This window comes from Loxodonta africana, chromosome 11, assembly GCF_030014295.1.
Source record: "Loxodonta africana isolate mLoxAfr1 chromosome 11, mLoxAfr1.hap2, whole genome shotgun sequence".
Lineage (NCBI taxonomy): Eukaryota > Metazoa > Chordata > Mammalia > Proboscidea > Elephantidae > Loxodonta > Loxodonta africana.
Genome location: NC_087352.1, coordinates 22,236,029 through 22,245,679, shown reverse-complemented (window position 1 = coordinate 22,245,679; position 9,651 = coordinate 22,236,029). Strand labels below are relative to the sequence as shown.

Sequence of the window (9,651 nt, the reverse complement as noted above, 5' to 3'; positions counted from 1 at the left end):
TAGGATTCATAGGAGATTGTTTTTCTTATTTAAATACGAGAACTAAAAAAAGAACAATGAGCGATGGGGCAAACCCAGGCTTCATATACAAAAATCAATATATTTCCACTTACATAGCAATAATACTTAAGAAGAGATGGGAGAAAAAGAAATGAAGTGCCCATGTAGAATATCAGAATAAGGAGAGCAATGTATAGTAAATGTTATAGTTTTTAGTTGCCGTGGAGTCAATCCTATGAGAGAGTTTTCAAGGATGTGACCTTTCAGAAGCAGATAACCAAGCCTGTCTTCCCAAGTGACTCTGACGATTTGAACTGCCAAACTTTTGGTTAGTAGTTCAGCTTGGCCATTTGCACCACCCAGAGACTTCCATGCATTCTCCATAAGCATTATTGTATTTCTAATGCTCACTATTTATTTAATGACGTAAGGCACTATCTTCACAACCTGACCTCCAATTCCCATAAAAACTAAATCTTAATTTTCCCTCTTGTTTCACCACAGGGCACATGCATGGCAATGCAGGCTATTGCCCCACCCCTAGCTTCTAGAAAGACCATCCCACATGCTATTTATTTTTCTATGGAATGTCCTTACAATTCCATGGCCAGTTAAATCCTGGGAAGATTTAATATTTCAGATTAAAATCTACACACAGAAAGACATTTCCATTATCTTTGCATTATTTCATTACACAGTGTTTTATTATTGACTCGACGCTGAGCTTCTCCACTACATACATTAATAAGCTACAATTACATAAGCATTTACATAATAATTCCATATGATTTCATTTATTATTGCTATTATCATTTATTCTTTATTACTGGAAAAGAATATCTTATTCGCCAATGCACAATGAGGCTGGCTTATACTTGGGCTGAAGATTCTGTGAAGGGTGAGTATATCAATAACTGAACTCGGTGAAAAATAGACAATTTATATGTTTTTGATGAGATGAGAGAATTGTGTTTTCTTTCCAGTGCTCACACAGCAGAGCCTGGATACACTGGAGTCACTGCTAAGGAGAACAAAGGGGCTTATAGTTGGGAAACATGCAACAAACAGTGGTGAGATGTTTATCAGCTACAAACTTGGATTATTAAAAAGAGTCACACAAGCTTGGAAGATAGAGGAGAGGGTATAAAAGGATACAAAGGTGCTGACCAGAACAAGGATGGTTTGAGTGGCTCTGGACTCAGGGGAGGATCTAGGGGAGAGGCTGTTCCTATGAATGTGTTGGGCCCGCTCCTTGTGTTTGTACAGAATGAAAACCATGAAGCCACTAGTCCAGGACATGAGTCCCAAACACACAACATCAAGGAATGCAAACGATGCGAATGCAGTAAGCGTGTGGTTTTGTCACAAAGCACAGAACAGTATCCAAAATTTTTTATCTTTGTGATGGCTTTATTGCTCTGCCAGTCACATAGAAAGGAACTATCATATTTATCAGCATGTGCAGGATCCAGGAGAGGATATTGGAGGGACTAATGCACTTAGCAGCTTTTGCCTTAAGCTCTGCCCACCCCTGGGGCTGATGGTGATGGCCTGGAGGACACTCAAGAGGCAGGTGCAGCCAATGGACACTCCCCTGCCCACTCTGTGAACATACAAAGGAAGTTTGCATCCAAAATCATTGAGAAAATCTTTCCACACAAAAGCTACCATTGTCTGCGGGGTTCTTTTAGAGAGAATGACCAAGGTGTTGGCTACAGTCATGTGCCTGAGAATCAAGTCTGTGGACCTTAACCTGCACCCAGTGAAGCAGATGAAGAGATAACGGTAAAGGAGAGAGAAATTCCCCAGGATTCCCAATGTAATCTGTGATAAGAAGGTCGTCCTTATTGTTAAATCCCTGGAGAACATCCCCTCAGTTCCTCGTGAATGATATGCATCTTCAGGTCCAGAGGGTCCTGCATGGGAAGATGAGACATGGTTCACATGTATCATGTCAACTAAAATCCACTGTGCTCTGCCTACCATTAATTCCCACTTAGAAACAGTGACTCAAAGTTTTCTTTTGTTAAGTGGTTTCCAGGAGTTGAATAAAAAATCTTTAAAGGACACTTACAAATCAGGAATCACTATTATGAAGACAGTATATGAGGTAACTTCTTTATTCTTCAAAAACCTGCAAGCAGAAAATACTACTACGCACATTATAAAGTGTGGGAAGGGAGGATTAGGCACAGAGAAGTTAAGAGATTTGTCTGAATTCACATGCTGGTTGGGGCAGGGAGGGAACTTGAAACTGGCTGGGCTGATAACAAAGATCATGCATTTAACCACCATACTAACCTGTGAAGCAAATCAGCTGTGGTCTTCAAATAAAACTAATGTATATTTGGTTGTGTTTTTGCACCTTGTCATTTGAATTTAGATTGGTGGTATTTGATTTGATAATTTAGCTGAAACAGGTTTGCATTTATGCCTAATGGTTTATTCTGGAGGCCAATATCCACACAAATAAAGCTTTAGGTATCTTAGTCAATGTAGATGCGCTGCTTGTAGTATAATACTACAGAAACCTGCCCCGTGGAAAGTTGGTGAATGCAAGAATGGCTCAATATTAGGATGACAAGGCAAAGACTCATTTTCTCTTATGCCAAGATCAAAAGTACAAATGCGCCCATCACAGGAATTACTGAACATTTTTAATTCATGTCTTAAACTATGGGCCATGAAACAGTAATATGGAATATGGTAGTGTATGGTAGAGACTGAGTTATTACTGATTTCAAACTGTACCCCTATCTGTTTATTAATATCTGAGTTAAGTGAAACTACTGGCAATGATGTGAGGTTTTTGAAAGATATTAAAATGTAAGATACATATGCTAAATTGAATCTGTAAGGTATCAAATCTTGTGCATTTTATGAATTAAAATAGTAGATTTTTGGATTACTATTCAACTATTTTTTAAACCCCTCACACGTCTGTCATTTTATCATACTGTGGGGGCTTGTGTGTTGCTGTGACACTGGAAGCTATGCCACTGGTATTCGATACCAGCAGGGTCACCCATGGTGAAGAGGTTTCAGGCGACCTTCCAGATTATCACAGCCTAGAAAGAAGGACCTGCCGGTTTACATCTGAAAAGAATTAGCCAATGGGAACCAAATAATAGCAATGGAACATTGTCTAAAGTATTAAAAAGCAAAGATATCCTGAAGAATAAGGTACGCCTGACCCAAGCCATGGTGTTTTGAATTGCCTAACAAGAATGCAAAAACTGGACAGTGAATAAGGAAGACCAAAGAAGAACTGATTCCCTTGAATTATGATATTGGCGAACAATATTCACTATATCATGGACTGCCAAAAGAAAGAACACATCTGTCTTGAAAGAAGTGCAGCCAGAATGCTGCTTAGAAGTAAGGATGGCGAGACTCCCATTCACATACTTTGGACATGTTATCAGGAGGGATCAGTCCCTGGAGAAGGATATCATGCTTGGTAGAGAGTCAGTGAAAAAGAGAAAGACCCTCAATGAGATGGACTGACACAGTGGCTGCAACAATGGGCTCAAGCATCACAACCATCATGAGAATGGCTCCTGACCAGGCAGTGCTTTGTTGTACACAGGGTTGTTTTGAGTCAGAACCAACTAGATGGCCCCTAACAACAACAACGTTTTTTAAACCAGAGGAATATCACAAATACATTTGAGCCTTACAGCTGCTGCCTGAATCTCATGATTATAAAGTCACCTTTTCTGTAAATGCTGCTTCCGTAACTTCAACAAGGAAACCAGTCTCACCATAATCAACAGACCACTTTTGTTTTCAGTACAGATGAAATTCCTCTCTGCACTAATGCATCATCACCCACAGTTAGAGAACTCACCTCTGTCCCAGCAAAAACCACTGATATGCAGTTTCTTCACAGGATTACATGATTCATACAGATCCATCCTGTGTCTATCACAGGCACTTGAGGTTCACCTCTGATCATCCTGGAAGTTTTGTCTGTGATCCCTGTCACAATTTCAGTGGATTTCATATTGATTTCAGAATTACAATCCTCCCAAAAAACCCAAACCCGTTGCCGTTAAGTTGATTCTGATCCATATGGATCTCATGGGTTTCAGAGTAGGACTGTTCCATAGGATTTTCTTGTCTGTAATATTTAGGAAGCAGATCACCAGGCCTTTCTTCCTCGGATCTGCTGCGTGGGCTTGATCATCCAACCATTAGGTCAGTAGCCGAGACTAAACCATTTATGCCACAGAGGGACTTATTAAAACCAAAATAAAACCCATTGCTGTCGAGTCGATTCTGTCCCATGGTGACCCTACGGGACAGAGTTGAACTGCCCCATAGGGTTTCAGGGAGGATCTGGTGGATTTGAACTGCTCTCCTTTTGGCTATCAGCCAAGCTCTTAAATATTGAGCCACCAGGGCTCCAAGTATCTTAAAAATCAAGGTTTCATTATCAATGGGATGAAACTGCAATAATACTGTCCTTAAGAATTAGGCTAAATTTCATTAGGAGACATCAGAGATTGAGGTGCAGTCTAGGATGCCTGACTCCCTCTTCTAGCTCAGCTTATGTCTCACACCTCCTTCCTGCGTGGCTTTGACACTAACCCAGGTTCATAATCAAGAGAAACACTTTTTTATTTAATCACTTACCCAGGCTTCTGATACACCTCCTTCCCTTATGAACTCTGCCCCTCAGATAAAAAGAAAGACTTGGGGATTTACTTCTGAAAAGAATTAGCCAGTGAAAACCTTATAAGTAGCAGTGGAACATTGTCAAAAGTGTTAAAAAGCAAAGCTATCACCTTGAAGACTAAGGTGTACCTGACCCAACCTATGGTGTTTCAATCGCCTCATATGCATGTGTTCCACATGTCTGTCAGTTTGTTGTACTGTGGGGGCTTGTGTGTTGCTCTGATGCTGGGAGCTGTGCCACCGGTATTCAAATACCAGCAGGACCACCTATGGCAGATAGGCTTCAGCTGAGCTTCCAAACTAAGACAGAGAAGGAAGAAGGACCTGGCAGTCTACTTCTGAAAAGAATTAGCCAGTGAAAACCTTATGAATAGCAGAAAAACATTGTCTGACATAGTACTGGATGAGGAGCCCCTCAGGCTGGAAGGCACTCAAAATATGACTGGGAGGAGGTGCCTCCTCAAAGTAGAGTCAACCTTAGTGATGTGGATGGAGTCAAACTTTCAGGACCTTCATTTGCTGGTGTGTCACCACTCAAAATGAGAAGAAACAGCAGCAAACATCCTTTAATAATTGGAATGTGGCATGTATGAAGTATGAATCTAGTAAAACTGGAAATCGTCAAAAATGAAATGCAACACATAAAGATCTATATCCTAGGCATTAGTGAGCTTAAAGGGACTGGTATTGGTCATTTTGAATCAGACAATCACATGGTCTACTATGCCGGGAATGACAACTTGAAGAGGAATGGTGTTGCATTTGTCTTCAAAAAGAACATTTAAAGATCTGTCCTGAAGTACAACACTGTCAGAGATAGGATAATATCCATACTTCTACAAGGAAGACCAGTTAACACGAATATTATTCAAATTTACTCACCAATCACTAAGGCCAAAGATGAAGAAATTGAAGATTTTTACTAATGTCTGCAATCTGAGATTGATTGAACATGAAATCAGGATGCACTGACAATTACTGGTGGTTGGAATGCAAAAGTTGGAAACAAAGAAGAAAGACAGGCAGTTGGAAAATATGGCTTTGGTGATAGAAACGATGACAGAGATCGCATCATTGAATTTTGCAAGAAGAATTCTTCATTGCAAATACCTTCTTTCACCAACATAAACGGCAACTATTTACACGGACCTTGCCATATGGAATACACAGGAATCAAATCGACTACATCTGTGGAAACAGATGATGGAAAAACTCAATATCATCAGTCAGAATAAGGGTAGGGGCTGACTGCAGATCAGACCATCAATTACTCATATGCAAGTTCAAATTGAAACTGAAGAAAATTAGAAGTCAATGAGAGCCAAAGTACAACCTTGAGTATATCACACCTGAATTTAGAGACCATCTCACGAATAGATTTGATGGATTGAACTCTAATGACCGAAGACCAGATGAGTTGTGGAATGACACCTAGGACATCATAGGTGAAGAAAGCAAGAGGTCATTAAAAAATAAGAGAGAAAAAAGGACCTAAATGGATGTCAGAAGAGACTCTGAGACTTGTTCCTGAATGTTGAGTAGCTAAAACAAAAGGAAAAAATGATGTCATAAAAGAGCTGAACAGAATATTTCAAAGGGCAGCTCAAGAAGTCAAAGCAAAGTATTATGATGACATGTGCAGAGATCTGGAGATATAAAACCAAAAGGAAAAGACACGCTCAGCATTTCTCAAGTTGAAAGAACGGAGGAAAAAATTCAAGCCTCAAGTTGCAATACTGAAGGATTCTATAGAGAAAATATTAAATGATGCAGGAAGCATCAAAAGAAGATGGAAAGAATGCACAAAGTCACTATACCAAAAAGAAATGGTCAATGTTCACCCATTTCAAGAGGTAACATATGATCAGGAGCCAATGGTACTGAAGGAAGAAGTCCAAGCTTCACTGAATGCATTGGTGAAAAACAAGGCTCCGGGAAATGACAGAATACCAATTGAGATGTTTCAACAAACGGATGCAGCACTGGAAGTGCTCACTCGTCTATGCCAAGAAACTTGGAAGATAGTTATCTGGCCAACTGACCAGAAGAGATCCATATTTATGCCTGCTCCCAAGAAAGGCAATCCAACCAAATGCAGAAATTATTGAACAATACCATTAATATCACATGCAAGCAAAATTTTGCTGAAGATCATTCAGAAACAGCTGCAACAGTATATCAACAGGGAACTGCCAGAAATTCAAGCCAAATTTAGAAGATGACATGGAACCAGGGATATCACTGCTGATGTCAGATGGATCCTGGCTGAAAGCAGAGAATACCAGAAAGATGTTTACCTGTGTTTTATTGACTATGCTAAAGCATTCGCCTCTGCGGATCATAACAAATTACGGATAACATTGTGGAGAGTGGGAATTCCAGAACACTTAATTGTTCTCACAAGGAATCAGTACATGGATCAAGAGGCAGTCAGTCAAACAGAACAAGGGGAGACTGCATGGAAGGGTGTGTGGCAGGGTTGTATCCTTTTAGCACACCTATTCAATCTGTATGCTGAGCAAATAATCAGAGAAGCTGGACAATATGAAGAAGAACAGGGCATCAGGATTGGAAGAAGACTCATTAACAACATATGATATGCAGTTGACACAACCTAGCTTGCTTGCAAGTGAAGAGGACTTGAAGCACTTACTGATGAAGATCAAAGACCAGAGCCTTCAGTATGGATTTCACCTTAACATAAAGGAAGCAGAAATCCTCACAACTGGGCCAGTAAGGAACATCATGATAAACAGAGAGGAGATTGAGGTTGTTAAGGATTTTGTTTACTTGGATTCACAATCAACACTCATGGAAGCAGCAGTCAAGAAATCAAAAGACGCGTTGCATTGGGCAAATCGGCTGCAGAAGAACTCTTTAAGGTGTTGAAATGCAAGGATGTCACCTTAAGGACTAAGGTGCATCTGACTGAAACCATGGTGTTTTCAATTGCATCATATGCATGCGAAAGCTGGACAACGAATAAGGAAGACAGAAGAAGAATAGACGCCTTTGAATTATGGTGTTGGCAAAGAGTATTGAATGTACAATGAATGGACTGCCAAAAGAACGAACAAATCTGTCTTGGCAGAAGTACGACCAGAATGCTCCTTAGAAGCAAGGATGGCAAGACTGAGTCTCACGTACTTTGGACATGTTATCAGGAGGGATCAGTCCCTGGAGAATGACATCATGCTTGGTAAAGTAGAGGGTCAGTGAAAAAGAGGAAGACCCTCAATGAAATGGATTGACACAGCGGCTGCAACAATGGGTTCAAGCCTAGCAACAATTGTGAGGATGGCACAGGACTGGGCGGTGTTTTCTTCTGCTGTGCATGGGGCTGCTATGAGTCAGAACTGACTTGACGGCACCTAACAACAACAGCAATATAGGCATATGAAAGCTGGACAATGAATAAGGAAGACTGAAGAAGAGTTGATGCCTTTGAATTATAGTGTTGGTAAAGAGTATTGAATACACCATTTACTGCCAAAAGAACGAACACATCTATCCTGGAAGAAGTACAGCCAGAATGTTCCTCAGAAGTAAGGATAAGACTTTTTCTCGCACACTTTGAACATGTTATGAGAGAAATCAGTCCCTGGAGAAGGATAACATGCTTGGTAAAGTAGAGGGTCAGTGAAAAAGAGGAAGATGCTCAAGTAGATGGATTGACACAGTGGCTACAAAAATGTGCTCAAGCATAAAAAGGATTGTGAAGATGGTACAGGACTGGGCAGTGTTTCATTCTGTTGTACTAAAGGTCACTATGAGTCAGAACCAAGTTAATGGCACCTAATAATAATAACACATCATCAGGAAGACCAATTGCTAGAAAAAGACATCTGGTGAAGTAGGAATTCCTGAATTTGGATCTAGCTTTTCAGTAGTACAGGTGGCCTGGTGCCTCCCATGCTTGGGGCTTGTGTCTGAGGGGGTAAATGTATAAAAATGTTCAACTTTCTAAGTAACCAAGGAAATACCAATAAATCCACTACTTGATACTGTGACACATAAACTAGTAGACTAAAATGAAAATGACAGAAAATACCAAGTGTTGGCACAGAAGTTTTTACCTCAGAAAACTCATACACTCCTGGAGGGTAAGAAAATTCATACAAACATTTTAGAAAACTTATTGGTAGCATCTGCTAAAGCTGAAGAGATGTAAACATATGACCCAACAACTCCACTACTACATCTGTAGCAAAGATTTGAATATGACGCCAAAACACCAGTAAGCAAAATCATGATAAACAGAGAAAACATTGAAGTTGTGAAGGATTTCGTTTTACTTGAATCCACAATCAACACCCGTGGAAGCAGCAGTCAAGAAATCAAAAGACGTATTGCGTTGTGCAAATCTGCTGCAAAAGACCTCTTTACAGTGTAAAAGTGGGAAGATGTCACTTTGAGGACTAAGTGCACCTGACCCTAGTCATGGGATTTTCAATCGCTTCATATGATTGTGAATGCTGGACAATGAATAAGGAAGGCCGAAGAAAATTGATGCCTTTCAATTATGGCGTTGTCGAAGAATACTGAGTATACCATGGGCTGCCAGAAGATGGAACAAATCTTTCTTGTAAGAAGTACAGCCAGATGCTCCTTAGAAGAGAGGACTGTGAGACTTTGCCTCATGTACTTTGGACGTGTTAGCAGGAGGGACTGGAACCCTGGTGGTTCAGTGGTTAAGAGCCTGGTTGCTAATCAAAAGGTTGGCAGTTCAAATCCACCAGCCACTCCTTGGAAACACTATGGGGCAGTTCAACTCTGTCTTATAGGGTGGCTATGAGTTGCAATCAACTCAACAGCAATGGGTAGGAACAGGCAGGAGAGATGGCAGAAAGGAAGGCAAAACGCACATAATAAGTTCCTAAATCGAATCTCAAATATACCCAATATCATGTTAAATATGTATATACTAACTGGTCCTGTGAAAGTCAAATATTGCTTGACTGTATTTAACTG

General features: G+C 40.3%; 1 pseudogene; it reads right to left on the bottom strand.

The window, feature by feature from the left end:
- Positions 1-939: 939 nt before the first annotated feature.
- Positions 940-1,987, bottom strand: LOC135232682 (vomeronasal type-1 receptor 4-like; annotated as a pseudogene).
- Positions 1,988-9,651: the final 7,664 nt, after the last annotated feature.